General features: G+C 41.8%; 1 protein-coding gene across 4 annotated transcripts in view; it reads right to left on the bottom strand.

Moving 5' to 3' along the window:
- Positions 1-26,936, bottom strand: part of EXOC2 (exocyst complex component 2) — a 298,803-nt gene that overhangs the window by 250,352 nt on the left and 21,515 nt on the right. For 2 of the 4 annotated variants that reach the window (XM_053243824.1, XM_053243825.1), the window contains 2 exons: positions 5,589-5,665; positions 3,039-3,118 (listed from right to left, as the gene is read on the bottom strand). The exons of the other annotated variants lie outside the window; for them this stretch is intronic. The gene's annotated coding sequence lies outside the window, so the exon portion shown is untranslated. The remainder of the gene's footprint in view (positions 1-3,038; positions 3,119-5,588; positions 5,666-26,936) is intronic. 4 annotated transcript variants of the gene reach the window in all.

Genomic DNA, 26,936 nt, shown 5'->3' with positions numbered 1-26,936 from the left:
TTAAAAGCCAGGCACGAGATTCGATCTTTATGAGGCCAGCCTTACTCTTGCATAATTTCCATTGAAATCCATGTGCCATACATACATGGTATAATCCTGTGCACACGGTTATATCCCTGGATCTTAAAAAACAGAGTTTACAACTTCCACTGTGTTCCAGTGTTCTGTGTGTGTTTTACAGTGGGTACGTGGAGCTGCTGTGCACACAGGCTGCAGCTGTGCTGTTATCATAATCAAGATGGACAACAGAACAGTATGTGCAGTGCCAACACTGATGTTTCTCCTGAACAACTAAAACGAGTGATGAATCCCCTGGGGTGGGGAACCAATATATGTACATAGACACTTCCTCATCCATAAAAATGGCTGGATTAAGGCCAATTGTCTCATTCGGTTTGGTGTTGAGCTGTCTGATCCTATGGAACAGGGCAAGCATTGACTTGCACCAATGTAGGTAAAGCAAAATTCTGTTCTTAGCAAATGGGACAGATCTATGTCCTACCTACCAGGATATCCCTATGTACAGCTAGAACTATTACAAGTAGTCAGTGAATTTTCATACCAGCCTTCACTGCTCCTATATAGGACAGGATGTCACATGGAGGAAAGGGAGTATAGCTGTTCATAGGAAGGCACTGCAATTCCCAGTGGGACTGTGATGCCTCCAGATCAGAATTAGTGAATTCCAGATTTCAGAAGTCTAAAGAGTATGTCACAGAAGCAACACTATTTCTTGTGGAGCACAATTATATGTGGCCTGTATGAAAGCCACTGTTGCTCAGTTGCTATGCAAGATGTGCTTTATACTTGCTCTAATCCAGGATTGACCAACCTCAGGCTCTCCAACTATTGTTGAATGACAATCTCTATAATCCCTGGCTATTGGCCACTGTGACTGGGATGATGGGAGGAGTTATAGCTATAGAGACTCAGGTTGGCCATCCCTGCTTTAATCCATGGGCAATCACGAAAAATAATATAGAGATGTCCTCTTGGTCACAGTCCATAACTAGATAGATAGATATCCTTATTTCGGTCATTGACCAGCAATAATAAACAGATAACAGCTACCAACAGTAATCAGATGGTAAGTTCTTTGCGAATTTTACAAACTACGTAACAGAACTTGGCCACATTCCAAGACACTGAGTCTTTAGTCCATAACTAAGAACCAGAAATTGTCTAGGACAAGAGAAACCAGCCCAAATAAATGCTTCTTACTGTGGGAAATTGTTACAGCTGTGTTCTAAATAGCATCACAACATATTTGACTCGGATTCCTTCTCAAAACCGAATGTACCTATACATTTACAATACAGTGGTCCAGTTCAGACATCACACAGAGAAAGGACTGAATCCTGGTTTTGTGTGATGTCCCCTAGCCTTGGGTGCAGACAAGTCTCCCTCCCCTTTGCACATGAAAAAAGAAATGATTTTATTTATATTTATATACTGTACCACCCTTCATCCTCAGACCTACTTCTACTTCTGATCCTGGCTGAGAACACGCTAGGGCAGGCCTGCTCAACTTCAGCCCTCCTGCAGATGTTGGCCTACAACTCCCACAATCCTTGGCTATTGGCCACTGTGGCTGGGGATTCTGGGAATTGTAATCCAAAAACAGCTGGGGGGCCTAAGTTGAGCAGGCCAGCGCTAGGGTCTTGGCAATCCTGACTTATTCTAGCCAGATTTTAATTATAAACTAGGATTCGAAGCTGGGATTGTATCCCGCTCTGTGTGACATCTGAACCGGGCCAATGTAAGTGTTTCAAAGAAGAAGACGAAGAAGAAGTTGAAGCAAGGGACGGGGTAGATCCGGCATACTGGAACCATAGAAGCTTTGAAATATATACCAAAATAGAGGTTCTGGAACATTTCACAAGTATGTATTTGTATAGGAATAGTATTAGCATATAAAATGGCATTAACCTATAAACTCTTAGTATATCAAAATTAATTTCAATACTCCAATTGCAAGACACCATAAAATTAAAATTTTAGGATTCATGCAGATATTAAAAGTTCTTACCACATTGTAGATCACTTCTACATATGGTGAAGTCATTTCTCACAAGCAGTGAAAAATGGCAATAAGGTTTGTGTGTGTGAATCCCTGAAGACCTTACCTCCCTGCAGACAATTCATTTTCTCCCCTTGGGCAGGTGGATCGCTCTGAGGCTCGGTAGCTCCGAGGGATGGTGTGCCAGGGTGCATTGCCCTGCCCCTGGATCTCCAATAATGCACTGCGTGAGTGTGCAGTGCATTATGGGGATCTCCCTCCCCTCCCCTAGACTGCTGCAGTTGACAGACTGCAAGCAGCTGCAGCTGACAGATGATCCAAAAAATGAGGTTAGGCGAGTACTCGCTTGTTTGGAGGGAGGCTCCACAAGCAGGTTTGCTGACACGGTGCTGCCAGGATCAGGCTGCTCCCAGCAGTACACATGTGTGTGCAAAACTAGGCTGGGCTTCCTTAGCCCAATTTTGCACGCTCGTATGGATACCCTCAGTGTCTATATATGCAATTTATCACGATAGTGGTTTCATTTGTTCATTCACATTTCCTTATGTTCAAAGCACAAAACAGTACACCCAAAAGAAGATTAAAAACAAAACTGGTTCAAAGTGAAAGACAATGGCTGACATACTGCACAGCATCCTACAGGTGCGAGCAATGTGGGAACTGCTTCATGCTTGTAAAACTGTACTGACACTGCTGTGAAAGTGCACTCTTGCAAAATGCACAGAATTGCACAAATGAAATTGTGAAATGGCCATCCATCACAGAATTCTGTTTAAGCAGATGGTAAGCAGCCATGAGAAGAGGAAAGTGGTGTGCAGTGGAGGTGGAGCTGGCCCAGCTGACCCAGCCCTACAGTCTGTGTAGGAGGCATGGCCGGCAGTAGTGTGGCACCACATCAGGTGATGCCAGTGCTCAAGCCAACACTGAGAAATCCTAGATCTGAGAATTCTTTTAAAAGGCTTAGATAGAACAAATGAGCTAATTCTGAATCTAGAGGGAAATTACTGCTCATACTCACATTTTGTTGGGTTTCCAAAGGGAGGCTCTTCTGTTCCAAGGAAATGATGAGCAGCCAGTGAGAATGTCTCTCCTTGCTCTCTGGTGTAAGGAGTATATTGTTAAGAAGGCACCTCTGTTTGATCTTAAAGATCACAGTGAAAGAAAGGGGAGGAAGTGATTTCTACAGTTGCCAACTCTGATTTCAAAAATATTGTTACCAAATCTAAGCCGGGTCTGGTAAATTAGGGGCAAAATCTGGCAGGTCACGGGTGGTACCAGGACAGGTTATGGTAGGGCATGAAGAGAAGCTGGTAAATCATGAATTGAGTCTGGCAGGATCTGATGGGTCTTTGCCTGTGCTGTGCAAAATTTGGAGTTTATTGGCTCTTCAGATCCTCAAACTGGTTATCTCAAGACATCATTTTACTGAATGGAGTAGTGAAATACTGGTAGACTGAAATCTTAGTGATCAATAAAGTTGGAATGAGAGCGATAAATTTTGTTTAGAAGATTTCAGACTGTAAGATCTGGTCTTGAATCTCAAGAAGCTGCAGGTCACATATTTCATTGGCTTTGTACAACTACTCCTCACTAACCATGTTTAAGGAGTCTAGTTTTCATTCATGTTCCAATATTATACAGAAGTTACTTTCAAATGGTTAGCAGCTACTGATCAAGCAATTCCCATTACATATGATGAATTGTAACATGTAGTTAAACCTTTAAAGTAGTGTGAGCAATAGTTTATGAGTTTTAGTATTTAATTAAAAATAAATAATTAAATGCTGAGATGTCACCCGTTATTTTTGCTAGCTCACTGACATATTGTAATTATTTATTTACATGAATAATTTATTTATTCATTCTTAATTATGTACTTATTTAACTTGAGGTAAAATTGATATGTGTGGAGACAATGAAATGCATTCATGATCTCAGATATGCTTCAGTGTTACTCCATAGGAACACTTAACATTGTCTAGCACCCTAGAATTAAATTTAGCACCCTAGCTCCATTAATATCCCTTTCCCCCTTTTTATGAGTACAAAATAGTCCATAGCATTTTGTTTGGTCCTTTATTGCTGTATGAAAGTGAAAAGGGGCTGTAGCAATCGGCCAGCTAGGAGGGGGATGACAGAGGACAGGTGGAAGGTTTAGTGGGGTGCAGTGATAGAGTTTTTGCTGCCTCATGGTCAAAAGCTAGCCTGAAGAATTATCTCATGGAAGGACATCTGCAGATCCTTGAGAGCCAGGATTGCAGAAAGCTTGAAATCTCTCCTGGAGTCTGGGGTAAGTTTCAAGGAGGAAGGAAGCCAGAGTTTCTGAAGGCTTAGCCAGGGAATAGCCTGTAGTTAGAGTGCATTAGATTGCATTTCTTTTTGTGCTTTGCAAATCCTTACAACTAGTTTATTGAATTGTATCTGTAATGTAATGAACTAAGAAACACTAGCCTGCACCCTTTCTATCCATCCAGGGGTGCTGCAAAAGTCTCTCTAACCTTTAAAGGCACTTTTAAAGATTCCTATATTCCCTGTTCCTTGCACAGGGGTGCTTTTTAAAAATATACTTGTAACCACTGAGTATCTTTACCTGTAACTAAAAGCTGAGAGAGCTTTAGATTGAAGCAGTCTGTAGTATTTTGAATAAAGTTTTTTCTTTTTTCGTTCTTTATATTTTACCTGCCTCTCAGTGGATTTTTAACTCAGGAAAAGGGGTTTGACTCTGGTGCAAACACATCTCAAGTCTGATTGCTCAGCAACTCACTCTAACAAGTGTGCTCATCACGTGTAGGCTGCACATGGAAGGTTTTTTTGGACTTTTCCCTTAGAAAAGGGAAGGAGGTTCTCCATGGACATTCACTCAAATCCAGCGGGGGGCGGGCGGTAATAATTAGGGTGTGGTGGCAGCGAATCAGCTACTGAGGAAGCAGTTTAATTTTTTTTAAAATAAAAAAGCAACAGCCTTTGTTGAGCAAACATGGAGGGAATAATTCAGCATTTTTCTTTCCCCCACGTGGGCTTGCTTTGGGTTTAAATCTGCTAAAGGGTCAAGATCTTAATTTTTCTCAAAGGGCTAATTTTCTATTTAATATAATCTTGGTTGGCTGGTCATAATAAAGAAACATATTAATAGAAAATGTTCATAATGTTCTTTATTACGGCTTGTTAATTATTTTAAGGTATTCTAAGGAGAATCTCACTCATTGCATTCCACTTTGGGAAGCATTATATTTTCAGAGACACCTGTCAGCATGAAAACTGGTAAGTGCTCAGAAATGGGTCCCTAGATAACTGTAGGACCCAGTGATGGAGGAACAGCTGCTTGGCTGTCAGAATTGGAACAGCACCATGCATGTGCTGGGACTATAACTAGGAATTAATTTTCCTCTAAAACTGTTAAGAGTAAAAACATTTATTTTTGCAGTATTAAAATAAAATACTTGCAATGTTCTTTAAATTTAAGTCTAAACATGGTGTGCAGCTTTAAAGAGGTTTTATTTTATGGGGAAAGTCTTAAACAGAAACAAGTTGGCTCAAAAGTAGGTTCAAGTATATATTATACATATACCTTTAAGCTAGCAATAGGCTGGAATGTAGTCCTTCTTTCAATAAGTCAATACATCTGACCTCCATAATAATTTCTTTCTGCAAGTCATATAAAGATTATTAAGGGAGGGATAAGGAAGGATATCATAAAGTTCATTTGATTTGCGCGCCATAGTGTATGAGTAACACATTAAAGCAGTAACGGGGACATGAAAGCAACAGAATCTGACATCAGTTCACAACGGCAAACCCCAGAATTCACAGATAATTACAAACTCCAGCTTTGATTTTTAAATGCAAAATGAATGTTACATTTGGGTCAATAGCAGGCTTCCAGTTTTCTGAATTCAGAGTACCTTTTAAACTGAAAGTAATTCAGATTCCAAACTAAATGAAATTAGTACAGCAACACATGAAGAGCACTCCTACAGAAGTGCTATTTTGAGATCCCCCACTCTTTCTTCTCTCTTTTTAGATTGCATTCCTCATGAGCACCTATATACCTGGCCAATTCAATAGTTCTACACACTAAGATATTTTGTGTGTGTGTGTGCAAATCAAGCGCGGTTCGTGAATGCACCTCCGAGGGGGCGGCGGGTGGCTTCTTTAAGGTAAACAGAGCCGGTGCTCCGTGCCTCCCAGCAGCCCCCGCGGTGGGGAATGGCTTCTGCCACTCACCTGGCTCCCATGGAGGCAAGCCCCCGCCAGCGGCCAGGTGAGTAGCGGAGGGGATTCCCCGCCACGGGGGCTGCTCGGCGGCATGGAGCACTGGCTCCGTTTACCTCAAAGAAGCCGCCCCCCCACGAGGTGCATTCACGAGCCGTGCCATATATATATATATATATGGCACGGCTCGTGAATATTCGTGTACTACTGGGATTACATGCCAAAGACACAAACTCATTTGCTTAATGTGAGGATTTTTGTGTTTGTGTGTGTACGTTTGACTGTTTGGCCTATGCTGATCATAATTATAGCAGGGTTAGGAATTGATGGAAGAAAGTTGGAGGAAGAAACATCAATAACCTGCACCACTCTGATAACGAAGAATGTGGATGATCTGCAGGCTCTAATAGTGAAAGTCAAGGAGCATATTGAAAAAATGAGACTACAATTAAATGTAAAGTAGACTAAACTAATGACAATGGGTACAGCAACCAGCCTCAGAATTGACAATGAATACATTTAAGTGGTGGATAGCTTCTGCCTTTTAGGATTGACCGTCAACAGTAAAGGATCCAGCAGTCAAGAAATACACCACAGACTAGCACTTGGTAGGGTTGCAATGAAGGCCTTGGAAAGGATATTTAGATGCCATGAGGTGTCTACACCTACAAAGACTGGAATCGTTCGGACAATGGTTTTTCCCATGACACTCTATGGATGTGAAAGCTAGACCGTGAAGAAGCAAGACAGAAAAAGCATTGACACTTTTGAACTTTGGTGCTGGAGAAGACTTTTGAGGATACCATGGACAGCCAGGAAAACAAACAAATGGCTCATAGAACAAATCAATCCAGAATTTTCACTCGAGGCACAAATGACCAGGCTCAAACTATCATACTTAGGACACATTATGTGAAGACCCAGCTTCCTTGAGAAGTCCATAATGCTGGGGGAAGTTGAAGTAGCAAAAATAACTACCACAAGCACACTTCAGATACACAACTTGTTTTGCAATTTAATTTTAAATATCCGTGAGGAGTCCTTTAAGCTCCCTTGCTATATTTTGTCCTCTGCCACTGAAATCGGAAATTGTGTACTCCATTCCCTGTGCCTAAGGTTGAGCTAGACATTACTTTAAATGCATCCGTGAACTCTGTCATTTTCCTGCTTGTTTTTGTTTTTGTAACCACACTGGCTTGGGATAGGGCAGTTTTAATGCTTTGCCCCACTCTGGCCCCTGCATGTACTATTTTCTTTCACTGGTACCAGTGGAAGCTTTTCTTCCAAAGGTTTCTTCTTCTTCTCTACAGACAGGGTTGTACAATATGATTTAGGGCTTCAGCAGTGGCAAAGTATTAACCTGCACCCTGGCTATAGTATGCACACTCCCAAATGTTCTATCTACAAAAAGACAAGACAAGAAACCCTGCAAGGTCAACAGATACATTCAAAGCATTTACATCTAGACAGACCCATGTCAGGCTTCAGCAGTGTGTGCAACAGCAGTGTATATTCCACTTGCTGTAGGTAGGCCAGTGCAAGCAATATCTGAGGGAGGAAGTGATTTTGTGGTGCAGCTATGCCCACAGAGTACAGCACAGGGAGAATATTCTCATGACCAAAATCCCTGATATACCATATTTAATACAGTAAATATGTATGAAAAGTATAGAGAAAACCCTGGCATCCAATTGGAGTGATACATACACACTATATAGATCTGGTAGCTTCTTGCAACTACACGGATAGCCTTAAAGCTGACTGAGGTATTTTTCAAACAGCTATAAAACACCACAAACATCATTTTGAAGAGACGTGTTCCCCATTTTTGGCCTAGCATAGACAAGCCATTTGCTTTACAGCAAGAAACTGAGCCATAAATCTCAGAATGGCTGAAGGAAGAGGAGGAAATGAGAAAATTCAGAAATTAGGCACTGATAACTAGTTTTTGGAACTCCTTTTTCATCATGGGACAAAGGAAGGGAAGTTACATGCTGGTCTCAGAAACTGAGAAAGCAGGAAATCTCTCACTAACAGCACTTCTGAAAGAGATCTAAGAAAATATTTATTCTTTTCTCACCACACTCAAAACACACCCTAAGCGGAGAAAGTACCTAAATTTACTCAAGAGCTCCATAGGAAACAATTACCTGAAGTTTCATAAAATATCCAGCACATTGCTCTAAAGTAGTTTTTGGACTACAACTCCCATAATCTCTAGCCACAATGGCCAATAGCCAGGGACTGTGGGAGTTGTAGGCCAACTTCTGCAGGGCCAAAGTTGAGCAGCCCTGCTCTAAAGGGATGATCTAGTTATCCACCACATAATCTCTCCCACAGACATGTCCCCTCCCATAAATAGTACATGGCACTGAGAGAACCCCTCCTGCTGTCTCTTCCTGTCTGCATGGAGCTGTGCTCACAAGAGGTCTGCACATGCCCAATGGCACATATAGGAGAGGACTGGCCTTTAAATATTTTACAGGAGAAGTAAATGTAGGTAGGCATTCATTTGGCTTGTAGTTGCACAAGTACATTTCAAATACACAGTCATCTGCAATTGGACTCAACAGGCTTACTTACTGGATTCTCAATACAGTAATCCCTCGACCTACGAACTACTCGACTTACGTTGTTTTCGAGTTACGAGCGACAAAAAAGACCGGAAGTAGTTGCCGGTTTAGATTCAGCTTACTCGACCTACGAATTTTTAGATGTGGCTTCCTCAAATTACGAATGTTTTCAGACTTCCGTGGTGCGCTCCTCGACTTACGAAAATGTTGACCTCCGAACGTGTGTTCGGAATGGATTATTTACGTAAGTCGAGGGATCACTGTATTTGATCACAATATGGATCTCAAAGTTGCACACACAACACCAGCTATTCAATCTGGATATCCCTGGGGACATACACTTTGTACACTTGGAAATCTTTTCCATGTTATGCATGGAAAATCTAACATGATTTCACAGCTATAGGCACACATGATGATTACACTATCACAGGGAGCTGTGATGCAAATATTTAGATGCTTACGAAGCTCATTGTGCACATGGCAGATGATTATGTGATGCACAGATACATGTTCAATGAAGGGGTTTAAGACAACAACCAGTTCTGATTTCCGCTGATCCTACCCTCTGCTAATCATTTTAAAACCACTGCTGCAGGGTGGGAGTGAGAGAAGATAAATCAGAATGCTCAGTTTGAGGGAGAAGAGTGCTTCCCATTTTTAGAAAATATATTACAATTATTTCAAGTCTTGATTGCAATTAGACAGATAACATTTAAATCTGTTAACAAACATGAAGGGTGAAGAGAGGCAAACCATATTTACATGAATCCAAGATCAGTCCAGTGTAGCCGGCTCCAGAACGAGTCTGGTCGACTACTTTACTGCCTCAGGGAACCTGCTCCCTCTGGTGGAGAGATCTGTTACCCCCAATTTTGACAGTGATCATCACCCGATTTTGCTTCTTTTAAAGCCTTTCATTCACCAGTCCCACACAGAGAATCATTATGACCTCCCCCTCCTTGACGGGAGGAGCATATTGCTGTGCTAAATGGTCCCCACAACTGGATCAAGCACTAAGTGAGCTACTTGCCTCTGACTTGCCTCTGAACCGGCAAAACCAGTTTTGTGCACATTCCTACTAGATAGGCCTTTGGCCTGATCAAGCAGGGTTGTTCTTATGTTATTATGTTCTTACCTTAGTTGGCAGTCATTTTACCCCACATCTTTTCTGTTTTTTTCCTGGCAACCTTTTTAAGCTGACCTTACCACCTTTACCTGCTAGACATTTTAAGTGTCCAGGCGTCACATGGATATACAAATTTTATTTTTTAATCTGTACTTTTAATGGCATATTCATGCACATGCAAGAGTGCATGAATTTTATATGTCTCTATCATCCATGGTTACCACACATGCTCAGACATGAGTCTGGTTTGTGAGCTTGGGGTGGGTGGGAAGCAAAGGTACAGGAGGTGTTTCCCAACACAGGGGACACCTTCTAAAGCAAGCAGGGTGTGTGCCACACCTCCTTTCTCCCCTGATTGATTGGCTCTCTAGTGGTTCCTACAGTCTGCAAAGCTACCCCAAGGAGCAACGCAGAAGGATTTCCCGCCACCCCCCACCCCCATATATTTGCCCTGCTGCACTGTGCAGCACTTCTGCACATGTGGAAATACCCTGGTAAAAAAGCAAATACAAAATATTATCAGCATGAATTTCATATGTTCCTCTTATCCTCAGCTACCACACAATGCAGAAGGACCACACACACACACACACACACACAGTGTAACATCTCATGTATTTTCTACTGTCTGATTCACTGAGCTTGTGAGCAGTGTTCCCTCTAAGGCGTGTGAGTATACACATGCTCACATGGTTTTTTTTGTCCGCTCAGTCAATTTTAGATCCCTCTCAGGTTGAATTGGGAAGGTCCCACTCTGAATTCATGTGCGCACAAATTGCCTTGATACTGCCACCTAGAACAAAACTCATCCTGCACACAGATGGAAAAAATTTAGAGAGAATACTGCTTGTGAACAATCCTGCCTGCATGCACATACTCTTAAAATATGCAAATTTTAAAAATCAGCATTAGCATGAGTTTCATATGTCCCTGCCATCTGTGCCTACCATGCATGCACATTGGGGGCAGGGGGAACCAAGGAGTGATGTGTAGGCAATGGGAGGGGAAATGTGTATGGGATTCAAGAGAGGATGGATAGCAATGGACAGCAGGGGAACAGGGAGGTAGGGAGACGGAAGCCCCATGTTTTCTATAGGAATTCCATCCATATGTAGATGGAACAGAGTTGTGGGGTGTGTGTGTGTGTGTGTGTGTGTGTGTGTGTGTGTGTGTGTGTGGACAGAGGAGGTCTGTGTGTACAGCTCAGAATGACTTTGGTTTATGTTTATAACACTTCTTCAAGGGATAAACCTCCCCATCTGGAAAACCTTTTAGAGAATGTATTCTTCAGAGTTCCCACCCCACTCCAGAAGAGGATGACAGCACTTTTCAGCATTTCCTACCCCATTCTAAAAACGTTATCCTTGCTTCATTCCAGCTCAAGTTCTCGGCAGCTACCCTGATTCCACAAGAACAAGCCACTCAGAGGATCTGTGTATCAGAGCCTTAGTGTTTTGTTGCTTTTTCATACATTGGCTTTTCATCTTCCATTAGCTATTGAGTTGCACAAATACTTGTCCTTCAAAATATTTACAATAATATATATTAAGCTATGAAAAGGGGCCACTAATGCATCACTGTTGGAGGGCAATAGTGGTAGTATGCCATTGTCCTACTTTGTGACTCTGTTCCTGCATCCCATTCTCCTTATTTCATTCCTGTCACTTTGTAACCTTTCCTACCGACGTAACTAACTGGAGGATGGCCTAACACAATTATTTTCACATTGAAAGAAACATTTAAAGTCCCATTCATGGGTTTTTGACAATGTAGTTGTTATTTCCATCTCTTTCCCTCTCCACTATACTTTTCTTTTTTCTATTCCTTTCCTCATTTCTCATTGGATGGGGTCAGCAAAAGGTCTCTCCTTGACATTAAAACTTCTCTTCTTTACAGGGGGGGGGGAGGGAAAGAGAATTGAAGAGAAACTTATAAAACATAAAAGTTGCTTTGCATCTTTTGCTTTCTCTCCCACCCCCTCCCATTTTCAATTTTTTAAAAGAATGCTATATTTGTAATTCAATACAGAGTAGAATTGTTATAGAAAGTAATTCTCACCACATACCTACTATTTTATACCTATTATTGAAAGGATATAGATCCATAACAATATATTCCCTTCCAACCGCTTAGATACCTAAACCCATATTAAAAGTGAGAAAGTGAGTGTGTGTGTGTTTTAAATGGTTCCTGGTCAAATGCCTTTAAAAGCTGCTAGATATGGAAAAACCTGGCCTCTCCTACCAGCAATGGAAGAAACGGCACCTGCCAAATCTCTTTCTGCTCTATAGTTGTGAAAGGCACAGGAAAACCTTTCAACAGTGCCTGGTCTAGCAGCAGGTTATCCTTTGAGATAGTTCATGTCTCAGACTGTCTCAGACTGAAACTGCATGTAATACAGTGCACAGATGTATGCAGCATTCTCCTGACAATGAAATGCAACTGGGAGAAGATGGTTTTGAGCAGAGAAACTGCCAGGAATCAAAGAGTTAAGCACTCTCTTCCCCAATTTGCTTCTGATAGCAGCCTCTCAAAGGTGTTTTTCTTTATAGCCTACTTTCCAGTAGGCTTATGAGATAACTCGGCTTTGTGTGTGTGTGTCCGTTTGTTAGTCCATGTGTCCCATGCCCCTATCAACTTCACAAAGCCTGGACCAATATCAACCAATTCGGGTACAGTTGTAGGGACCTAAGCTGTCTAGTTTGTGATGATGTCATCCATCCCGATCCAAGATGGCGGATGCGTGAACTTTTGAGGCGAACGTGGGCTAACTTGTGAACTGCTTAACTGATTTGAACCAAATTTGCTACAGCTGTAGGGACACATAGGGATACCAAAATGGTGTGGTGTGTGATGATGTCATCACTCCAAATCAAGATGGTGAGCATGTAAAGTTTTGAGGTGCAAGTGCACTAACTTGTGGACAGTCTAACTGATTTGAACCAAATTTGTAACAGCTGTATGGACACACAGAGATGCCCCAATGGTGTCGTTTGTAATGATGTCATCCACTCCGATCCAAGATGGTGGGTACATGAACATTTGAGGTGCAAGAGATCTAACTTGTGGACCTTGATTTGAACCAAATTTAGTCCAGTTGTAGAGACAGTGAAAGGAAAGTAGACTGATTAATTATTACTAGAACAACTTGTTTCTTTTAAGTCAAGAAAATGTGACTTACATCTGTAGGTCACATCTAGTCATTTCAACCTCAGTTAACAAGTAAACTGTCCAGGGTGTCACAAATGTGGGCTTCCTTATACTACTGAATCTATTACAACATTACATTGTACATGCATACAGGTATCTATACACATATACATGCTGCTGTGCAGCTCTGTTCACATCAGGGTGGATAAAAATCAATGATTTTTTAAAAAAAATAAAAAAAATCAGATTTTTTTGATTTAAATCGGATTTTTTTGATTTAAATTGGATTTTTTTAAAAATAAAATGCTTTTTGAGGAAAATAAATTACCATCCAAAGGTTATTCCATCATGAAATAAAGATTAGTTTTTTAATTATGTAGAATAAGGCTGTATATGTTTAATTTTTTTGGTAAATAAATTCCATTAATCCATTCACAATGTCATGCTCTTCCAGAGGTTTTTGTAAGATTATTGGGCAGTTTCTCTGCCTACAAGATATTATCACAGATGCTTGGTTTAATTTTGCCGTTCTCAAAACTGAATTTGACTCAGCAGAGATCACATGCCTCTTCTTCACAGCAAAAATGTTATGACATGAACAGAGTTGAGAAAAAGACCTTAATCCTATTGTTCTACAAACCTGTGAATACAGAATCAACCCCTTCAGTGCTAAGTTTCAAGAAGTTCAGTGAAATAGAATAGAAACAATATTTTTCTGATTGTTTGGAGTGGAATAGATCTGCGCAAGAAGAAAGTGAAACTAAGTGTGAGGAGGGAGGGGCAAGCAGACAAGCAGTACAAAATGAAAGTGAAACTTTCTGAGCACAATACTGCATAGCCACAGACAGACAAGTCTTTGGATCTTTTTGTGTGTATGACCTGAGGTTTATCACATTCTTTCCTTGGAGGAAAAGACCTATAATGGCAGCAGGCCGTAAAAGAGACCCAGTTTGGCAATATTTTAATGAAGTTCCTTTACCTATCGGTAAGGCAGGCATGCGTGCAAAATGCAAACACTGCAACAAAGAAATGCAAGGCCTGGTGGCCCGAATGAGGCAACATCATGAGAAGTGCTGTGATGAAGATGACCAAAGAAACACATTTGAACAGGCAGGATCTTCAGGTTGGTAAACATTTTTATTGAATCATATAATATTTCTAAAGACTGCCTTGAACTGTCATGTTTGAGCAAAATTATATTTCTTATTATTACTGCATGTTACTGTCATTTGGTACAGTTATGAAGAAAAGCAAATATTCCTTTTGGGGCAGTGCTGTGTACAATAAGCAGAAATTGTATAAACAATAAAATAACAGCATTGACTTTTTTGTTTAGGGGAATTCATGGATTCTGGAAACTATCCACCTTCAAGATCACCATCCTCCTGTTCTACAGTTTCAGAGTTATCCATCCAGGATAGTGCTTCATTAGCATCATCATCAGACACCCACAGCCACATATCACTATCACCTAAAAGAAAGAAAAAATCCTTCCCTACTGGAACCACCATAGATAAGTTTGTGATAAAAACTAGCAGATTAGAAAAAGAGTTAATTGATGAAAAAATTGCCCAGTTTGTTTATGCAACGAACTCTTCTTTCCGTCTGACTGAGAACCCACATTTCATTAATATGGTTCAGTCACTGAGACCAGGATACAGTCCACCCAGCAGAGCAGATGTTTCAGGGAAACTGCTGGATAAAGTGTATGACAGAGAAATGGAGCAATGTGCAACAGCTCTGGAGGGTAGAATTGTTAACCTAAGTATTGATGGGTGGAGTAATGTCCACAATGATCCTATTGTATGTGCTTGTATAACAACAGAAGAAGGGAAAGTCTTCCTTGCACAAACAATTGATACGTCAGGAAATGCACACACAGCAGAATACTTACAAGAAGTGGCAGTAAAAGCTATAATAACATGTGAACAAAAATTCAAATGTCTAGTACGCAGTTTGGTCACAGACAATGCTGCAAATGTATCCAAGATGAGAAGAAATTTAGAAGAGCAGGAAGGGAATACAAAGCTAATAACATATGGTTGCAGTGCTCATTTGTTGCACCTCTTCGCCAAAGACTTAAGTGTTCCAGAAATAAAGACTAATGTTGTTGAAATTGCTAAATACTTCCGTAACAATCACTTTGCTGCAGCAGCTCTGAAAAGGATGGGTGGAACCAAGCTAACGCTCCCACAAAATGTTAGATGGAACTCTGTGGTGGACTGTTTTGAGCAGTATATCAAGAACTGGCCTATTCTGATGACACTTTGTGAACAAAATCGAGATAAAATAGATGGCACTGTCACAGCCAAAATCCTCAACATTGGGCTTAAGAGAAATGTTGAACATATGCTGAGCATCCTGAAACCCATCTCTGAATCTTTAAACAAAATACAGAAAAATAGCTGTTTTATTGCTGATGCTGTTGAAATTTGGAAGGAACTGAGTGAACACTTAAAAACAGAACTACACATGGACAGAATTAAATTACAAGCATTAAAAAAAGAATGGGACAAGTACTGTCTCCAGCTCATTTTTTGGCAAATATTGTCAATATCCAGTACCAGGGTCAAAACTTAAGTGCTGAGGAAGAGGAGTTAGCTATGACATGGGTATCCAGCAATCATCCATCTGTAATGCCAACTATAATAAACTTCAAAGCTAAGGGGGAACCATTCAAGAAATATATGTTTGCTGAAGATATTTTAAAGAAAGTCACACCAGTGAACTGGTGGAAGTCACTTAAGCACTTGGATTTAGAGACTGTTCAAGTAATGATTTCACTTTTAACAGCAGTAGCTTCTTCTGCAGGCGTTGAAAGAATATTCTCTTCCTTTGGACTCATTCATTCTAAATTGAGAAATCGTTTGGGACCCGATAAAGCAGGAAAGCTTGTTTTTCTTTTCCAGATTATGAACAAAGAAGATGATGAAGATGACGAGTGAGCTACAGAGGACAGTATTTAAGTTTTTCATGTGTAGGCTGGGCTGACAGTCTAAGTTTCTTAAAATATATATATTTTGTTTAGCCAAATTAGTTAACAAACATGGATGTTTGTTTAAGCAAATAACATATGCTGTAATGTTATTGTTTCAGTTGAATAAATCTATTTAAATTGTTATTATTAAGGTAATGATTATTTTTCTCCTTCCTAAGTACAACAGAAAAGTTGTCCAAATATGAATGATTAACCTATTAAACTGGGGATAAAAAAACTAATATGAAAAGTTGTTATTCTAAAAATCTTCATCTACTTGCATATTAAAGTTATACCAGCAAGAATTAGTCTTTATGTAGAAAACTATGATTTAAATCAAGCCTTACTGACTAGTGATTTAAATCGTGATTTAAATCGTGAATTAAATCAGTTTGATTTAAATCAAATCCACCCTGGTTCACATGTTATGTTCAGTGCACATACAATAATACATGTACTATTTCTACCTGACATTTGAGGGGTGCTGTGCCCAGGTTCACTTTAAAAATGAACACATTTACCTGTGTACAAATGTACAATGCAATATCTGAGTGGGGCTTATGGGCTATTTCATCCGTTTACAATCCCAGGTTGCCACACAGGTACTCAGCAAAAATATGCATTCCATCCTGGTATATTTTCATATGCCCATTTGTCATATTTATACTTGACATTTGTTAAATTTATATACTTTTTATATACTTTACTTTTTAATATACTTTACATTTGTAGTTGTACAGGTAAAAAACCCCACCATGGATTGGTTCCAGCAAATGGCAAGCAGACCACAGAACTGAGCTTTCCCACCCCCTCTTCCCCTCTGCAGCCCCCACAACACTGATCCTGAAGCTTGGAGGTATAATGTGGAACAGGGGCTACAGATGGAGGAAGGAGTCAGCACAATAATTGACTGTGAGTGGTAGGATCTTTGGAGTCAACTCAACGTGTGAAGAAGTTCCATAGTGGAGATACTAATACAAATGTTTCTGGACCTGAGCACAAAGCTGGCAACCCTAACATTTTCCCACATTTCCACAACTTGCAAAAACAAAGGTCGGGGTGGGGGGAACATGCCAGATTCAGTTCTTAGGAAAGAGTGCGGCCAGCTTTATCACAAAACAGTTTTTCATCACTCTTACTGTAATTTGGGGAAGCTGGGCAAAGGGAAGTGGGTGGAGAGGGGATGAAACAGGTCCCCTGGCTTACTTTGTTTTGCTGCTGCCTCTTTGTAGCAGCGGTACTCTTTCCAGTATAGCATCAGTCATGTAGCGTAATTACTTGAGAGACCTCTGTGGGTAGGTGGAATGGCAGCTGCCAGTCAATATATTTCACCCCCACAACAAAAGTCACTAAAATAGCCACCCTCAGTTTCACCACCTGCAAACAGGGCAGTGAAATGGGGCGGCAGTTTGCCTTAGTCCTTAGGAGAGGAGAGCTGGTCTTGTGGTAGCAAGCATGACTTGTCCCCTTAGCTAAGCAGGGTCCGCCCTGGTTGCATATGAATGAGGTACTAGAAGTGTGGGCACTGTTAGATATTCCCCTCAGTGGATGGAGCCGCTCTAGGAATAGCAGAAGGTTCCAAGTTCCCTCCCTGGCTTCTCCAAGATAGGGCTGAGAGATTCCTGCCTGCAACCTTGGAGAAGCTGCTGCCAGTCTGTGAAGACAATACTGAGCTAGATAGTTCAATGGTCTGACCAAGGGCGTAACTATAATTGGGCAAGGGGAGACAGTTGTCTCAGGGACCGCTGCCTCCAGGGGCCCCCCAGAGACATGTCACATGGCTCCCCTTTATTGAATTTGTTCAGAATTCTGAGAAAACATACATAGGCTCACACGGCATGGTTGAAAGTCTCCTTTGCTAATCTGCAGCGAGGGTCCCATTTTAATAATTAGTGTTTCTAGTGTGTTCTAGGCATTAAAAGTAGCAGAAATATATTGTATTCGATGTATATCACTATATATTGTGAAGTGTGCGTGTGTGTATTCAGTGAAATGTATTTCCAGGCAGCATACTTATTTTGAAATATCGGACTTAAATCCTTGGGGGCCTGGGGTGTGCGGAGGCCCTGGACTTTGAGGGGGGGCATTTTAAAATCTCGTCTCTGGGCCCACTCCAACCTTGCGACGCCCCTGGGTCTGACTCAGTAAATGGCAGCGTCCTATGTTCATAGGACACTGCCATAATTTAGAAGAATTAATATTTTGCATATTTTGTCCAGAACTGCTGTCTCAAGTATACAATATTTGAGGTATTGTGCAAATCAGTTGGGGGGGGGATTTTAAGACAAAGCTTTGCTAAAGCAAAGAGTAAAGAGGTACAGAAATAGAAATGCAGTGCAATTTCTATAATTAATACTGAAGAACACACAACATGTTCTAAAAAGCATCAAGGGACTGATTCTGACTCTGACCACCCCATCCTCAATGTGTGTGGGAGAAGTGTCTTTTCCCCTAATATCTGATGCACGAACACACTGGTGCCTAATTGGAGAGCGCTTTGCCTGAACTGCCCCTCAGTATCCAATTCAGTATTCAAATTGTGCATTGGGAGGCAGTTTGGATGAACTGCCCTGCTGTGTGACTAATATCATCAGAACTGACCATGGGGAAAAGGGCTTATCCAAGATGTTGTGGAGAAAGTGGGTGGCTGGCTTCAGTGTTCAGACATTACGGTGAGAGGCTGCCCAAGCTCGCTTGCCATGCCTCTGCTGCAACAGCTAAAAAGAAAGTTGTAGAGAAAAAATGTGCATGCTGTGGAAGTGGAAATAGCTCAGAATTATGTGTACAACTATGTGTCTTGGAAGAAAACTGGAAGAGCCAGTGTGGTGTAGTGAGTGGAGTGCTGGACTAGGACTAGGTAGACCTTGGTACAAATTCTCACTCAGCCATGAAAGTCAGCAGAGGCCCAGAGGTGCTCTTCCCGCTGGACTTCCAGGCCAAAGTCCAAGGCCTCCGCACCCCCTAGGGCCCCCAAAATCCTCTTTAGTCTGCCCCGGGTGGTGTGGTCGGCACACTGCACCACTGGCCCGCACTGCACCAGGTGATCGAGTGTGACTGTGACCTGTGCCAGGTGGCTGTGTGTGGCCTCTGCTTTAGAGACAGAGGGGGGAGTGGGGGAAAGAAATATGTGACAGGGGAATATGTTAAGTTGTGTGAAATGTTCCTGCTAATGCATATTTGCATAAATATACCTGTTTTATATTCTTACATTCTTGAGAGTTCAGTTGCTGTTTGTGCCCTCAAGAACCCATGTGTTGAAGATTGTGTGTGTGTGTGTGTGTAGGGGGATGATGCTTAACTTGCAGCTGGGTGTGGAGGGTTTAGGATTTTAGGTCCAGGCTCCAAAATTACCCAGCTGCACCTCTGCTTGAGCCTGTCACCAACTCTCAGCCTAACCTACTTTGTAGAGTTGTTCTGAGACAGAGCAGAGGAAGAAACCATATACTGTATTCTGTCCCAAGCTCCTTGGAGGAAAAATAGGATAAAAATACTTTTAAAACCTTAAAGCTGGGTTATGGACTGGGAAATGCATTATATATGTGCATATACAAATAATAATCTTTTAAAATGAAAAAAAAAATAGAAAGAAAGAAAGAAAGAAAATCATTATCAAAGGAAATTACAGTTGTAAGAGCAAATAAAGCAAATGAATCATTTAGAAATCCCACATGTCTCTCTCTCATCTATGTAAACAAGAATGCAAAAATGAAAGAACACAGAGCTCTTTATTCTCGGCTCTAAAATGATATTTGCCAATTCAAAAGGTCAACCACAAAATATTACACTGAATGTCAGAAGCAAATTTACTCACAGTTAAGTATCTGAAGTAGCAATTTTTGTTAGAGAACCATAACATTTCTCATTTGCTTTGTCTTGAAAGGATCTACTCCATCAACAGGGACTAGGAACTCAAAGTACTCCACTTAGGTGTTGGGAGCAACTTTGGTGGAGATAGTTTCCTCTTACTGCCTTAAATCATCCCACAGTAGTAGTTTTAATATATATTTTTCCAAGCCACAAGAGGACAGCAGTAGCATAAGATATCATTGCTCTTAATGAGTTTATAATATCTACAGGTGTCTTGCTTAGAACAAAGAAACAGAACAGGATGCAAAGAGTCATCGACCTGCATCAGAGAATTGTTAGTTCTGCTTTAAAACCTGAATATCACGGTAACAGTGGATATACTGTTTGTTCTTGTCTGATTTTTTGAAGAGCAGCTGTTAATTGCACTTGTCATATCCTCTACATTATTGCTGAACATCTTTGAGGGTAAAAGGTTAAAGGTCCTCCCCTTCCCCTCCCCGACAACCACACACCATGGTCCCAGTCTAGGTCCTTCCTCCCACAGCTAGCAAAACACACACACACACACACACACACACACACACACACACACACACACACACACGGCTTGTCATGCTTAAAATAACATGCAGTCACCTTAATTTTTAGCTCTAATCCAAACCCATGTTATCCTCTTAAAATTGTTCTTATTTCAAATTAGGAACAAGGAATATTTCTAACACTGCATTCCAATTTTCATTAAAGAATGTTTCCCTAAATGTTACAAGTTAAGTCAAAGGGAAAACTATTAGATATTGTGACTCAGCTTTTATGAAATTAATTACTGGTTATTCATGACTCATTCAACTGACTGGAATCAGCTCAGATCCATACCCATTCAACATGGTACTTCCTGGCCTTCCCTCACTTTCTGAGCAACATGTATGGTGACTTTTTAAACAGTAGAGCATGTGAGAAGAAATTGCTTGTGCTACCTGCTTGGTAAAATTCAGTGATTTTTATCACTAAACAAAAGACACTGGGCATACTGTACCTTCTCTTACAAAGTAACTCTGAGAAAACTATTTTGCTCCTGTCCTGTGGAGTTTCAGGAACAGGAGCAGTCATTCCTTTCCCTCCAGTGTTTATTATATTGAGTCTAATATTTATGTCCTTCTTGATTAGCTGCTACAGGTTTCTCAAAGCAGTTTCAGACCACATGTCATTTCTCTGTAGGGTATTCTATATTTCTGGTTGTCCTGAGATATAATTAGGAAATCACAACACATGCTATTACCATTCACCCTTTTGTAGGAGGGCTTTATGCCCAAGCATACCTTTGAGATTTGCTGTGAACCTGTTTTGGAGTATTTTCAGTGCAGGGACCTCTGGGGAAACTGGCCAGAGAGTGCATTGGCACAAGATGTGGCTAGCTGGTGCACTCCCCTTTGCCCCCCTCATGTGTTGCAATGCCTGGATGCCCTAATGCCTGGATGCCCTAATGCCTGCCTGCAGAGGGCTACTGCTCACTGTCCCTGGGATCTAGTGTCAGTTCTTCTATGCATTCTGGAGACGGGAGGCCTAACTCATTGATTCACATGTGTTCTAGTCAGGCTCTGTACGGGTGGACTGGAAAGTAGCCAATGTAATTCCGATTTTCAAAAAGGGATCCGGGGAGTGGGGAGGATCTGGGAAAATGCAGGCCAGTTAGATTAACTTCTGTGCTGGGTAAACTGATGGAAAGTATACTTAAGGACAAAATCATAGAGAAGAAAAGGCCTTGCTGAAGAAGAACCAGCATGGCTTCTGCAAGGGCAAGTCTTGCCTCACTAACATTTTGGAGTTCTTTGAGAGTGTCAACAGGCATGTGGATAAAGGTGATCTGGGTGACATAGTATACTTGGACTCCCAAAAAGCTTTTGATCAAATTCCCCCACCAAAGCCTCTTGAGTAAACGTAGCAGTATGGGATAATGGGACAGGTTCATGTGTGGATTGGTAACTGGTTGAAGGACAGGAAGCAGAGAATTGGAATACATGGACAGTTTTCACACTGGAGGGAAGTAAGAAGTGGGGTCCCCCAGGGATCTGTACTGGGATCAGTGCTCTTTAACTTGTTTGTAAATGATCTAGAAGTTGGGGTAAGCAGCAAAGTGGCCAGATTTCCAGATGACACTAAATTCTTTCGGGTACTGAAATCCACAACAGTTTGTGAGGAGCTTTAAAAGGATCTCTCCAAACTGGGGGAATAGGTGACAATATGGCAAATGTGCTTCAATGTAAGCAAGTGCAAAGTGTTGCATACTGGGGCAAAAAACCCCAACTTCACATATACATTGATGGGCTGTCGGTGACTGACCAGGAGAGAGATCTTGGGGTCGTGGTGGATAGCTTGCTGAAAGTGTCGACTCTGTGTGCAGAGAAATTACTTTTTCACACAGCCCATAATTAATCTATGAAATTCTCTGCCATGGGATGTGGTGATAGCCAAAGGGGCATAGACAAATTCATAGAGGACAGGTGGGTCTATCAACAGCTACTAGTCTGGTGGCTATAGTCCACCTCTAGGGGTGTGCACAAACCGATTCTGGCAGTTCAGTTCAAATTCAAGTTGAACTGGCCCACTGGCCCATGAGCTGGTTTGAATTGAACCAGCCCCTAGTTTGGTTTGAGTGTCGAAACAGGCCAAACCAGTTCAGAATTTGATCGGTGGTTTGAGGGGGCATGCTTGTAAAGGGGAATCTAGTGAGTATTCCCCTTTACAAGCAAAGGGGGTAACCCTGACTACCTTTGAAAAGACCCTAATAATGATGGTGAGAGAGTACCTGTACTCAGCGTGGTGGCGGTGGTGGTGTGACTCCTCCGAATTTTCTGGACTGGGCCCAGTACTCCAGCACATGTGTAGAGGCCAGAACCTGGAGACCACTTCAAGCTGGAGTGCTTGAAGTGGTCTGGACAATTCAGAAGAGTTGTACTACCGGTGCCAGTACATAGACTACCTCTTGCCTCCCTCTCATCTTTTTAAAGGTAGGCAGGATCCCACCCCTTTGCTTGTAAAGGGGAATCCATACTGGATTCCCCTTTACAAGAATGCCCCCTCAATCCGCCGAACCATTTCCGAACCAGTTCATTAGAACTGGGGATGATTTGGCTTGAACACAGAATGGAACCCCATTTGGGGGGTCCAGTCCAAGTCCGAACTGGTTGAACAGGGCCGGTTCTATTTAAACTAGGTTTGACTATAACTGGTTCTGCACACCCCTAGCCACCTCCAGCCTCAGAGGCAAAATGCCTCTAAATACCATTTTCAGCAAAGCAACAGCAAGAGAGAGGGCATGCCCTCACCTCTTGCCTGTGGTCTTCTCAGAGGCATCTGGTGGACCCCTGTGTGAAACAGGTTGCTGGACTAGACAGACCTTGGGCCAGATCCAGCTGGGCTGTTTTTATGTTCTTAAAAATGAACTCTGGAACAAGTAGTTTTTGAGAAAGTACCAGGTGGTACACATCTCTCTGCTTTTCAAGTCGCATGCTCCAACTAGAGTTTATTTTGCAAGTGCATGTGTATGCACACATCTGCACACACTGAATTTCTCATTCTCTTACAGAGAAGGGTCTGCATTCCATTCTTAATGGTATGCATTAATGATGCTTCTGATTCTCCAATAAATCTCAAAGATCCAGGCCTACACAGGGAAATAGGTGTGCATGAACATTTTTAAGCATGACCTACAATTTTGTTTCTTTCTACCCCCTGGCCCATGAAATGTGATCCTCCCCTGCCCTGCCACATGCTTGAAATTTGAATGGAACAAGGTGGCTTTCACAGGACTACCAGGTAATCTTCCAACAGATATAATCCAGACACAGAACTGCTTCACTTCACCAAAGCTGCTACATCATGTGCCTTCAGACCATGCTCTTGAGATTATTCATAATTACATTGTGATTATTCACAATTACAATGTCCTACATTATTCGGCTATAGATACCAGAAACAGTCCAGAACTGTTCAAGCTGATCTTAGGGAGAAAAATCTAGTTGATCTCTTCACACCAGCTGGTTGTTGCATTACGACTGCCTTCTCCCAACGAGTGCAGTCAGAGAGAGAGGGAGTCAGAGGTGCAAGGCACGAGAAGAAAGTAGGGATGTGCACAGAACCATTCAGTGCTCCATTCTAGGAGTGCCAAACCGGTTCCATCAACCAGTGTTTGAGCCGGTTCGGACGGCAGTTTTTTTTTAATTTAATGGTTTTGACATTTTGTATTTTATAAACATCTTTCCCAGTCCCCGCCACCCTGCCCCCGAGCCCAACCTTTCCTTCCTGAGCCAGCGCTGGTTGGGGGAGATGAGAAAAGAAAGGAGAGATAGAGGGAAAGTGAGAGGGAGAAGGAGAGCAGAAGGGGAGAGAGGGAAGAGGAGAAGGGATACACACCATTGCACCAGGGGAGGCGCTGCCTTCCTGCCAGACCCTGCCATGCCACTTTCCCCCCACTGGCACTCTCGCAAAAAGTGGGCGTGCAAGGCTGCAGTGAACCTCCCTACAGCCCTGTGTGTCCGCTTCTTGAGAGAGCACTGATGGGGAAAGTGGCGGGGCGGAGGCTGGCAGGTAGACTGTGCCTCTCTTGCCCCTTAAAGGAAAAACACACACACACACACACACACACACACACACACACACACACACACACACACACCATTCTCCCGGGAGTGTACATAACCGGTTCCGTGCACATACCTCAAAGAAAGGGCCACCTCAGCATTTAAAATGTTATATCCTGCCTTTCATAAAAATGTTCCAAGTCATCTGGGGCTCCTGATGGCGCCCCATTATGTCTATGGAATAGTAATCAATCATTGGCTCTGTTGCCTGGTTGAATTCCATTTGACAAGTAATGTGACAAAATGGGGTGAATTGAACAGGTAACCTTATGGCAAGATCACATGCACAACCCTAAGTAGATGCTGGATTCATGTTACCTTTTAGAACCAGCTGCCATTGTTCACAGCTCCAGAAACATGCAGAATACCAATGGAATTCTGGGCCATTAGGATGAAACATTTGCCATCTGGTTACTATTTATAATCAAAGAGCATTTAGGACTGTTTTCAAAATGTTTTTCTTCCACACACACACCACCACACACACCCATGTTTGTGTGTGTGTGTTGGCAGCCAGAAGAAACATCTAGCTCCTAGATTTTCATCACTCTAGTGTCACCTCCCCTCTCAGAGAGAGAGAGAGAGAGAGAGAGAGAGAGAGAGAGAGAGAGAGAGAGAGAGAGAGAGAGAGAGTATGGTGTCTCTGTGTGTGTGCGCGCATACACATGCATGTGTTGATATATAGTTTTGCAGAGATGGGACAAGCTCAGTCATCAACAGACTCCACTGAGATGCACAGGGAAAGTAAATAAGTTATAATCTGAAAGAGGGTTGAAGCAAGCTGAGGGTGGGGAGCCTTCAGTGTGGACATGGGAGTCACCAAGGATAGAAGGCAGGTTTTGTCCCCATCTCAAATGTTCCCCAGCTGCACCCCTCTTCTTTATACCATATAAAGTAAATCTATAAGCCATTCACTCATCACAGGGAAAACATGAAGCATTGCATTTGGGACAATGTTTCATTGGGGGCAAAGACCTCTCCCTGCTCCTGACAGTGAGTGATCCATGACGGGTAAGGGTTACAGTGTCTATCTGTGTGCTAGATTCCCATAATATACAGGCCCTCCCTCTGCACATGCCCTCCAGGCACTTTGCTACTACCAGTATAAATAACTTCTTGTGTTCTGGAAAGAGTTTGACACATTATTATTTTTAGAAACAAACTGAAATCTAAATTCTAATACATCTACTTACAATTTAAAAAAATACTTTTATACTCCAATAGCTGTAGATGTAAGCATGGGTTAAAGATAGAACGGAGCCAGAAACTGACTCTGTGAATAAATCTAATAAACATCATTACTTATCTGATTGGCATTTCAGCTTACAATGCCTTCTAATAAAAAATAATGTAGACATTAAAAAACCAATTGTAAATGTTGAAGTTTTCACAGATCATTGAATTTTACAATGTAGAATCTCCAGGCTATTATGGAATCACTCAGTAAACAATAAATGGACTGATCTGGCATTAAGTATTAGACAAATATTGACCAGAAATCATGACACACTGCTGCTCTTCAAGGATTACAAATGTTCACGACACATGTTCACTAAGCATTTTTCGAGCTATTATTTTTAAAATTGGTTTGTTGTTTATGCATGTGTATACATGTCACACTCTTTCCAAAGCTCTGCCTTTGTCATGCAGAAGCCAGATCTACCCTCTACTCCCCACAAAAATGTATGAATATATTAGGGGGGTTGCCTTGGCTTTCTCCTCCTGAACTTGGGTGCCCTCAATTCTTCAGCTACTACAGATGAAACTGGGAATACAGCAGGGGCAATTCCTTTGTGTGGGCAAGATGGGTTCCCCCCAACACCGCCTTAATATTCAGCAGCTGCCATTTTACTAGCAAATCGCCAGGGCCAGATGGCATCCATCCAAAAGTCCTTAAAGAACTCAAATGTGAAATTGCCAACCTCCATGCAAAAATATATAACTTACCCCTGCAATCAGGCTCTGTACCGGAGGACTGGAAAGTAGCAAATGTAATACCGATTTTCAAAAAGGGATCCAGGGGCGATCCGGGAAATTACAGACTGGTGAGCGTAACGTCTGTTCCAGGTGAATTGATGGAAAGCATCCTCAAGGATAAAGTTGTAAAGCACATAGAAGAACAGGCCTTGCTGGGAGAGAACCAGCATGGCTTCTGCAAAGGTAAATCTTGCTTCATAAAACTTTTGGAGTTCTTTGAGAGTGTCAACAAGTGTGTGGATCAAGGTGATCCAGTTGACATAGTATACCTGGACTTCCAAAAAGCTTTCAACAAAGTTCCTCATGAAAGACTCTTGAAGAAACTTAGGAGTCACGGGATAAGAGGACAAGTACGTGTGTGAATTGCTAACTGGTTGAAGGGCAGGGAAGAGAGGGTAGGTACAAACTGAGAGTTTTTGCAATGGAGGGAAGTAAAAAGTGGTGTCCCTCAGGG

Source organism: Hemicordylus capensis, chromosome 4, assembly GCF_027244095.1.
Source record: "Hemicordylus capensis ecotype Gifberg chromosome 4, rHemCap1.1.pri, whole genome shotgun sequence".
Taxonomy (NCBI): domain Eukaryota; kingdom Metazoa; phylum Chordata; class Lepidosauria; order Squamata; family Cordylidae; genus Hemicordylus; species Hemicordylus capensis.
This window is presented reverse-complemented; position numbering and strand designations above follow the sequence as displayed.